Genomic DNA, 10,440 nt, shown 5'->3' on the forward strand with positions numbered 1-10,440 from the left:
ACCATACCATCCTCCTGCCCCCCCAAACCATTCCCATCCTCCTGCCACCTCAGGGTCACATCCTCCTGTCCCTTTAACCAGCCCTTTCCTGCTGCCACATTACCAGGAAGCGGTGGGTGGTGACAGTAAGAGGGTAGGCCTTCCATGGCTGCCCATGGGTGTATGACATGGCGTCCTGACTCAGGGAAGGATTTGTCCCCAGACAATGCGGTGGTTAGAGAGGACCAGCTGGTGGCTGGCATTGTCATGAACAAGATCAAGGAGTGATGATGAAGGAGATATCGCTGGGGACGGGAAGTTTGGCTTCAGCAGTCCCTGCTTCCTTCTCTGTCTCTCCAAGTCGTGGATTGCATCTTCGAAATGAAATATCTGGTGGAGCTCCACAGCAGCCTCTTGTGGGGAAATGTTCAAAAAATATGTTTTTGTGATACATAACATCATTATATCTATAAGGAGAAATTATACTGTGCTTCTCACAAAAGAATAGTCATGCGTATATAAGGAACTATAAAACAACGTGTAAAAAATGAAAAAGCTGAGAACAGAGCAAAAAATACGACAGATCCTGGTGAATTAGAAATTTACAGAGCAGTAAAAGATGACCAAACAAAAATACAAACAGTAAGAATGGCAAAAAGAAGTATTAAATAAAAGGAAAAGAGTTCCCTTTGTTATTTCCCAAAGTGGGTGGGTTTATAATCAGAGAGCATAATCTCAGTGTAAGGATTTGCTCATTTCAGACAAAGATGAGATGGAATGTTTTCTCTCAGAGCGTGGTGAGTTCTTTACCATCAAGGGATGTCAAATCTGAGATGATAAGTATATTCAGTATACAGATAGATTTTTAATCAGTAAGGGAATCAAGGGTATGGGGAAAGGTGGCAGGATATTGCAGTTGGCAATTAGCAGATCAGCCATGATCTCATTGAACAGTACAGCAGACTAAATAGGCTGAATGGCCTACTTCTGGTCCTATTTCTAATTATCTTTATAGCCTTATATCACACATTGCTGCTTTTTACAATGAAGGAAGGAAAAATAAAGTCAACGAGATGTTTTATTTTGCAACAATTGACAATGTTTGCATAGTCACCATATCAACTCCAGGTTCATTTATTGAATTCAAATATTACCACCTGTCTTGGTAGGCTTTTAACCCATTTCTCTACATTGTTGGCCTGGACTTCTGGATTACTACTCCAGTGACATGACACCGTCTCCCCAGGTAGTGAAGGAAAATAGTTCAAATCATTCTCTCTCCAGTTTTCCCTCTGTTCAGTAATGAGAATTCTAGATTCTGTTCATTGCCCTTCTGAGAATCTAAATTGGCTCATTATATGAGGAATGACTAGTTGTGTCTTGGTATCATTCATTCCTCAGTTTGGTTCATTGGAAAACTGAACGCAATACTGCTGGTTTCTGCCATTTCCCTGGTCAAAGCTTTCAAAATCTGGATCTAACACGCCTATTTTGAGATTTTAGCATGGATTGAGTGATATTTTACCAAGTAATACAGAAACGTGGCCACTCTGAGCTTGGAGAAACCAGCACCTTCCTGGGGCTGGGGATTTTCACCATATTTGGAACTGCCATCTCATTGACTCATATCTGTGACCTGGTAAAGAAGAATTTGCTCTTGGATCAAGGAGTGCCAGAATATTGCAGATTTAAGATTTGAAGAGTGCAGCAACCTTGGATTATTTCACTGATGACTAGATCTTCACATGGCTGGGACAGAACTGAGAATAAAACCTTCAACATTTGTATATATATATTTTTAAATAACTCAATATTTGTGGAAAAAGAGGAATTTTTTTGCTTCATGGTGAACTGATGGTCAGGCCTGTACAAACCTGCAGAGTTGATTTATGTCAGAAACTTGGAGAGCCGACCACTGCCCATCTGATCGTTAATCGAGATTTTAACTTTCAAAATATACTCAATCGACCCCCAAATGATTAAAACATTTAAGTTGCTGCCTGCCACAAAGGAACAATGACATCATGAAGCAAACAGCTGAAAGGTAACAAATACATGGTTTTGTAATCACTTGGGCTGTTGATATCGGCATTTAATGACTCTTCATTAACAACTAATGTTGTTGTACTTTTAGTAGAACAGAGTGTCATATGGTGATAAGCTGTAAAGAAGAGGTTACAAACTATAAAGACAGACTGTGCTTGTATATAGCATATGTGATGCCTATGTGATGTTCCAAAGTATTTCACAGGCAATGAAACTTTTGTAATGCTGGGAACATCAGCAGTCAATATGAGCACACCAAAGTCCCATAAAAAAAGCTATGAGATAAATGACCACATAAACTGTTATTAGAAATATTGTTTGAAAGATAAATGTTGCCCAGATACCAAACAAAATCCCTGTTTATTTTGACTGGTATTGTACAAACATTTACGTTCATCTGAGAAAGCAGACAGAGCCTACTTACAGTGTAGTACACCTTTAGGAACCCAATAAAAGGTCAGGTTTCATTCATAAGGATGGCAGACTTCCTTCCCTAAAGGAACATTACTGAACCAGATGGTATTCAATGACAATTGAAGATGACAATACTTATGGTCAATATTACTGAAACCACATTTATAATTTTTAACTGGCCTCAAGTAGGACTTGAACCCATATCCCAGGAGCTTTAAGCTAAGACTCTAGATTGGCACTATAGCAATATTACCATTTTTCTATCCAGGTTCAGTTTAGATAATGGAGCTATATTTTGAGGGTGAACCTTTGACCTATGACCTGATTCAGATGCCAGAATGCTACCATTGTGTCAATGTAGTTATTAATTATGAGGAATCTTTAAAGTATGTGATGCAATCCAACAGAAGAGTTGTTAGTCCACAAAAATGCAACCTTAAATTTTGTTTCTCCTATCTTAATCATGTTGCATGTCTAGACATTTATAAATTTATAAAGAAGGACAAACACAGTCCACAGCTGATATCAGGAAAAAGAATTGATGTATATTTCATTGTGATATTTCCATGCATTACCATGTTTTGTTTATTTTAGCAGCACCAGTTTAAATCGCAGCAAATATACTGGTAGAGCTTTTTACTGCACTAAACATTTAAGCTGCTTCCCTATGAACTGCAGCTGAGTGAACCAACTGATGTGTGATTTCTTTGATTTTAAACAGCTGAAGCGACATTTTCTGTAAAGTTCATTGGCAAGGCTTAAATAGACAATAATAGACAGTATTAAGAAAGGTACACTTTGTCTAAACACAAGGAAAATAGCAGTACAGCAAAGGTAGATGGTATCAATTAATTTCCTGTTACATCATTAATTGGAACATCCATTGTCATTGAACAAACAGAAAATATCCTCAGTCACACTAGCTCTTATAATGGTTTGTCTAATTTTTCCAAGCAATATTTATATTTGTGATCTAGATTTTCATAAAATATACTTTTACTGAAAGGTAAACTTCTACCTATTGCAAGATGTTGCCCAAATTACATGAATTCTAGTTTGAACAAAAGTTAATTAAGTATCGTTCATGAAATTATAAAGGCCTATAATGCCCATTGTGAAATTTGAATTAGAAGTTGTCAATTTGTTTTATTTGACAGTGATAATTGAATTGCTTTTCTCTTAATGTAAAATGCAATTAGTTTTTAATATCTTTCCTTATGTATCTTCTATCTATCTCCTGGGATTTGTATAATTAGATTTAAGAAAGTACAGTAAGGAATTACGTTTTGAAATTATTTGAGATCTCCTAATTATGTTGGCAGTAATGAATCAATGCTACACATGAAGATTTTATTCTCCTATCCCATGTAAAAGAATTTGGGAATGTAATTGTAGATTATTGAGGGGATCTCATAGCAGCTCAGGAAGTAATAATAATAGCAAACCACCGTAACCACCAGACATTTCAAAGCTTAGGCAGAATTTGTCTCCTGCAACTGTTGTGTTGATTTCCAGATAATCATGATTAATTATGTAAAATGACTGGATCTTTCTAGACAGTAAGTAGTCTCATTTTAATTATTACTGGGTCAGATAATTAACCAGGTCAACTCGTTTAATAGCCTAATGTTCAATCTATGTATATACACAATATGAAATAAAAGAGGGAAGATGTGACTTATTTCCCAGTGACCATTGCTGTACTTTATAGCTCCCATTATAAAGTTGATTAATGAGAATGTTTGATTTATACCTTCTCAATCTTTATAATGTAAATATAAGATCATTCTTCTCTATTCCTGAAGTGAACATGCTCTGAAATCATAGTTCAACGTCATATGTACTTTTGATATCATCAACAGCACATTCAATGGGGTCAAAAAGTAATGATGGCTCATTTTGCATAAAATTGGATTATAGATGCACAGGTTTTAATTGAATTTTTGTAAGTATCAGAAAACCATACAATATTACTGAAAAGAATTTGTAATACTTAACTAAGCCACTTGATCTTGATAAAACAAAATCTCAATACAACCGTGAATGCTGGTGTTATATTTACAGGAAAGGAAATGGAATTTTTTGTTTATAAATATTTTTATGTTGAAAGAAAATACAGGCTGGAGTAGCCATGTAAGTACAGTGGCTACAAGAGAACGTAAGTGGCTAGGAATCTATCAGCAAGTAACTCCTCTCCTTTCTCTCCAAAGCCTGTCCATCATCTACAAGGCACAATTCAGGAGTGTGATGGAATATTTCCTACTTGCCTGGATTGGTACAGCTCCAAAAACACGCAAGGACCTTGACACCATCCAGGATAAAGCAGCCCATTTGACTGTCACTCCATGCACCACCTTTAATATTCACTCCCTTCACCACTGATGCACAGTGGCAGCAGTGTGTACCATCTACAAGGTACACTGCAGTTGCTCACCATGACTCCTTCAAAAGCACCTTCCATACCCCCATCATCTCCACCATCCACATGGACAAAGGGAGAAATACATGGGAACACTATCACCCATAGGTTCCCCTCCAAATCACACACTATCCTGAAATATCAACTTCTTGAGTATTGTTAGAATTGCACCCTTTCAGTTAAATGGATTCCATCATACTGCTCAACTATGCCATGATGATATTGGATAGGCTTTAGAGAGTGAGGAGGTGAGTCACTCATCTTAGAATTCCAAGCCTTTATCTTGCTGTACATGTCTCTACTTTTCAAGGACTGCAGTAGTTTAAGAAGACAGCTCACTAATAGTAACTTCACCAAAGCAATTCATATAATGGGCAATAAATGCTGACCTTGCCAGTTATGCCCACATTGCATGAATGAATAAAATATGAATTAGCTCAGGAATTAGTCGTGACTCAAGCAGCTTTAAGCTATGGGTTGTTCTGCTACAACACAACAGTTGCATTCCTTTACAACCTCGCTCTATAGAAAATTGCACTGTGGAAAATCACTATACCCATTCAACAGAATGTTCGCCAAACAGCGTTCACAATCCGTCACCCACCTTATAGCCAATTCACGTTGATGAAATGCGTATTATACCCAGAATGACCTGTAATTTTTGTTCCCCTCATAAAGCAAAACTTTAAACTGATTTGAGAAATAAAATTCTATTCTCAATGTAGACCACAGAGGCGAGGGTCAAAAATACCTATGGACTGCGTGGTGAAATGAAAGAGATCTACCTGTTCAGTATAGCTCCAGAATTCCAGCTAATGCTTCAGGTAGTGTCATTGAAGGCAGCAAATAACGATTCATGCAGAGGACAGCCTCTCAGGCTGGGCTGCCCTTCGGTTTGAATTCTCAGATCAAGGTGACGTGTCCAGAAATAGCTGAAGTATAATCAGATTGAGCTGAAAGAATTAAGAACCTTTCTCATTACTGTAGTCCAATCAAATCCAATGGTACTGGTAGCTACCTATGTCTCAGTTTTTGGAAAACAATGGAACAAAATGTGGTTGAAATCATGATGTTGATATACACTAAATAAATTAATTTAGCCGATGGAAATATTGGAAAAAAATGAGAATACTTCTGAAGTTACCATATCACAAGATTTGGAGCAAGATGCCTGTTCTGTCCATTTTACAAAATTTGTTTATATATTATGTGTTTCGCTATGAGTAGGTTAGCATTTCTTTCCCATTCCTAATGGTCATATTGAACTGCTTTCTTAGACTGCTGCACTGCTTGCTGAAGATATCCCCACAGTGCTGTTGGGATGGAGCTCCAAGTTAGGACAGTGTGTAATTGGAGGGGAACTTAAGTGTACAGCATTTTCATCTGCCTTCTAGGTAAAAGAGACCATGAGTTTTGGCTGTGCTGCATAGCACTGTTGATGAGGTGAATAAGATTGAAGGTTGTGGGTGGATGTCAATCAAGTGGACGGTATTAGACTCCTTAAGTGCTGTTGGAACTGCACTCAACCAGGCAAGTGTTTCCATCACATTCCTGATTTGTACCTTGTAGACAGTGGACAGGCTTTAGAGAGTGAGAAAGTGAATCACTCTTCATAGAATTCCCAGCCTTTGGCTTGCTGTTACACCCACAGTAATTACATGGTAAGTCCTGTTTAGTTTGTGGTCACCAGTGATTCCCAGAATGCTGCTGGTGGGAAATTCAATAGTGCTAACACGGTTGGATTTCATAGAATGGTGATTAGATTCTCTCCTTTTGGTGATGTTAATTGCCTGGTCCCTGTGTGGTACGAATGCAACTTGCTATGAATAAAGCCCAACCTGAAAGTTTTCTGAACAGTTACAAACAGTACTGAATGCTTCCAATCATCGGTGAACATCCCCAATTCTGACCTTAGGAGAGAGGGAGGTCATTGATGAAATAGCCAGGGTTGGTTGGGCCTACATCACCACCCTGAGAAACCCTTGTAATAATACCCTGAGACTGAGATGATTGACCTCCAACAACCACAACCACAACCATCTTCCTTTGAGCTCCAACCAATAAAGAGATTTCCCCAGTCTGTTGGAAATCAGTTTCGCCAGGTTGCTCAATGCCTACTTGATCAAATGCAGCTTGATATCTAGAGAATCACTCTCATCTCTGCTCTGGAGTTCAGATCTTTTGGCTATGCTTAGGCTAAGGCTGTAATGAGGGCAAGAACTGAATGATTTCGAAAGAATCCTACCTGAGCATTGGTGCCCAAGTTATTGGTGACTTTTTAAAATGCTTTTATGTCTCTGACTAGGCCAGCATTTATTGCCCATTCCTAATTGCCCTCAAGAAGGTGGTCCTGAACTGCCTTCTTAATCCAGAGTAGTCAATCTAGTGCTGGAACACCTATAGTGCTGATGAATGAAAAGATTTCCTGGATTTTTACCCAGTGAAAGGGAGAGAACAGCAATATATTTCCAAGGAGGGAAAGTTGCAGGCGCATTTCCTTATCAGCTGTCCTTGTCCTTTTAGAAAGTAGAGGTCACTTGTTTGGAAGATGCTGTTGAAGGAGCTTTGGTGATTTGCTGCAAGTGTATTGTGTATAGTACATACTCATGTTACTGTGCATTAGAATGAATGGGAGTGAATGTTTATGTTAGTGGATCGAAAGTCAATCAAGAGGGACACTCTGTCCTGGATGGTGCCAAATGTCTTGAGTGTTGTTAGAGATCCGGCCATCCAGGCAAGTGGGAATTATTCCATCGCATTCCTGACTATGCCTTGTAGATAGTTGTCAGACTTTAAAGTGCCAGGAGGTGAGTTACTCACTTCAGAATTCCTAGCCTCTGACCCTCCTTTTATATGCTAGTCAAGATCTGTTTACCATTAGATGTCAAAGGGAGATGATTAAATTCTCTCTTGTTGTCTATCAACAACACCTTGCATCATTTGATCTCAGCTCAACTCCTTTTCTTTAATAGCATTGAGCTAATTCATTATCTTGGCTTCAATTGCCTTCCTGTAAATTTATTCCTGATGTTGTTCACCATTTGTAAAGAAATAACTTTTGAATTCTGCCTTACATATCTGAACCTGTATCCTTTCATGATACTACTTTTGCTAATTTGCAAGTCTCATACCATGTAGAGGTTGGCTTGGGTCCCATACCCTCACGAGGCCAAGATATTAAATACAATACTAGCTAATGAATCTGGAGACAGACCCACTCATGTAGGATCATGAAAAGGCATGTTTGCCATAGATAATGTAACGCCAGGTTTACTATAGTGCTTAAACTTGGCAGGAAATTGGATCACGGTCTTATGCAATATTCTTCCGAGAATCCCCTTGCTGTATGTGAAGGTCACCCTTCAGGCACTCTGCCTGTATTCCTCATGAAGGGCTTTTGCCCGAAATGTCGATTTTACTGCTCCTCGGATGCTGCCTGAACTGCTGTGCTTTTCCAGCACCACTAATCCTGAATCTGTATGTGAAGGCGACTTGTTGTTTTCTGTAGTTGGTTTAAGATTGCTGTATCTTCACGTTTGCTTGCATGTTAAAGGCAATGTTAATTGTGAGAGATCTGTTTGTTCCACGTGTAGTTACTGCAATATTATTGCACTGTATGCTTGAGGGTTGGTGATAGATTTGTTCTTGCATAGTTACTTTGTCCTGATATTGTTCCTGCAGGAGCCATGGGTAAACTGTTGAATAATCCAGTAGTCATGAGAGAAGCAAAGTATGGCTAAGATCAAGAGGATTCTGATTTGATTCTTGACTTGATTGGTGGATATCAGGAGGTAGATCTGAGGATCCTCAGTTCTGAGGAAGTGTCACTGGACCCAAAACATTAACACTGATTTCTCTCCACAGATGCTACCAGATCTGCTGAGCTTTTCCAGCAATTTCTGGTTTTGTTTCTGATTTACAGCATCCACAATTCTCTCAGTTTTTATTCAGGAAGGTAGATGGTGGGGTGCCGTTGAGTAACGGAGAAGGAAAAGTGATGTTTCCCTTCTACTAAGCAGTAGTCTTTGCCGAGAGAGAGACTGACAGACAGACAGAGAGGACTGCCGGAGCTCCTCACATAAATTGTTTGTACTTCCCCATGAAGTACTTGTATGTGAGGCAAGAGCTGTTGGCATTGTATTAAAGCACAAAAAGACCAAGGCAGGAATATTATGATCATCCAGATCAGCTCAAGGCAAGTGCATGTGAAGGGAACAGTCCTGAGCTGTAATCTGTGCCAATCCATGAGCTAGGTGTCTCTCTCTGTGTGCAAAGTGTCCTTGAAGCAGCAATTGAATGCCAATTGCTGGTGTGCCCTGAAGTTCAGCTTTAAACTGCAGAATCAAAGAAGTACCATGAGAGTCCTGAGAGACTGGCAGGAGTCAGGTGCCAGTGCCTGTGGTTGGCAGTGTTGGTGTGGAGCCCAGCAGATGATCTGAAGTGTTTTAAATAGTTAGACTCATCTTCCCAGAAGTCCTTTGCTCCCCCCTCGCACCTCTCAGCAAATGGCGGTCCCGATGTCTGAAGTAAGTGTTTTAAGCAGTTAGACTCACCTTCCCAGAAGTCCTTTGCTCCCCCCTCACACCTCTCGGCAAAATGTTGTTGTTGCTGGGTGCCCAACATGGCTATCTGGATAAGCAAGTGCCTATCTGGAGTTGCCAGGCACCCGCTCTGACTTTCATGTTTAGATTAGATTAGATTACATTACAGTGTGGAAACAGGCCCTTCGGCCCAACAAGTCCACACCGACCCGCCGAAGCGAACCCACCCATACCCCTACCCCTACATTTACCCCTTACCTAACACTACGGGCAATTTAGCATGGCCAATTCACCTGGCCCTGCACATCTTTGGACTGTGGGAGGAAACCGGAGCACCCGGAGGAAACCCACGCAGACACGGGGAGAACGTGCAAACTCCACACAGTCAGTCGCCTGAGGCGGGAATTGAACCCGGGTCTCTGGCACTGCGAGGCAACAGTGCTAACCACTGTGCCACCGTGTCCAATTTCTTCATGGTGAGTGGTAGGGTATGAAGCTACATATTAATGACATTAGATTTTCAGTTAATGATGCTGACAACAAGCAATAATCCCCATGAATAGACATTTCACCACTCTCTAGTGAAAATCTTAACACCTGCTGAATATCTACTTCACTTCCATACCAGAAGCAGTAATTCTCAATAAAACCATTCATCTCTCTTACTCAGGGAAATGTCAAGTCCACTCCCTTAAGTCTAAGGGATCTTGCCTTGAATGGATATGCTAGACAACTGACTTAGCTTTCCACTGCCACATTTGGCTCGAGCACATAAAGCATGATGAGGTCCTGCTCCCATTTGTCAATCTCCATGAGTTAACACATAGTGATCGGAACCAGGTGGGTCTCATTGACTTGGAGATCCTTGATTGGGGCGGTTAGCCTGAGCCAATCAGGAAGCACTGGCTAACCAATATAAAGAGGGGACTTCAAATGTCATTGTCACTGTCTTGTCATATGTGGAACTGGGATTTGAGGTTTGTCCTCCTCTCCCTGTAAAATGGTTGAACGGTAGGGTTCGGGGCCTAGCTTTGCTGCTCC

At 40.1% G+C, this 10,440-nt stretch overlaps 1 protein-coding gene across 1 annotated transcript in view; it reads right to left on the reverse strand.

Annotated features, from left to right (window-relative positions):
* Window positions 1–5,765, reverse strand: part of LOC122554452 (phosducin-like) — a 57,232-nt gene extending 51,467 nt beyond the window's left edge. The window contains exon 1 of the mRNA XM_043699512.1: window positions 5,644–5,765. The gene's annotated coding sequence lies outside the window, so the exon portion shown is untranslated. The remainder of the gene's footprint in view (window positions 1–5,643) is intronic.
* Between the last annotated feature and the right edge of the window lie 4,675 nt (window positions 5,766–10,440).

This window comes from Chiloscyllium plagiosum, chromosome 11, assembly GCF_004010195.1.
Source record: "Chiloscyllium plagiosum isolate BGI_BamShark_2017 chromosome 11, ASM401019v2, whole genome shotgun sequence".
NCBI classification, from domain to species: Eukaryota; Metazoa; Chordata; class Chondrichthyes; order Orectolobiformes; family Hemiscylliidae; genus Chiloscyllium; species Chiloscyllium plagiosum.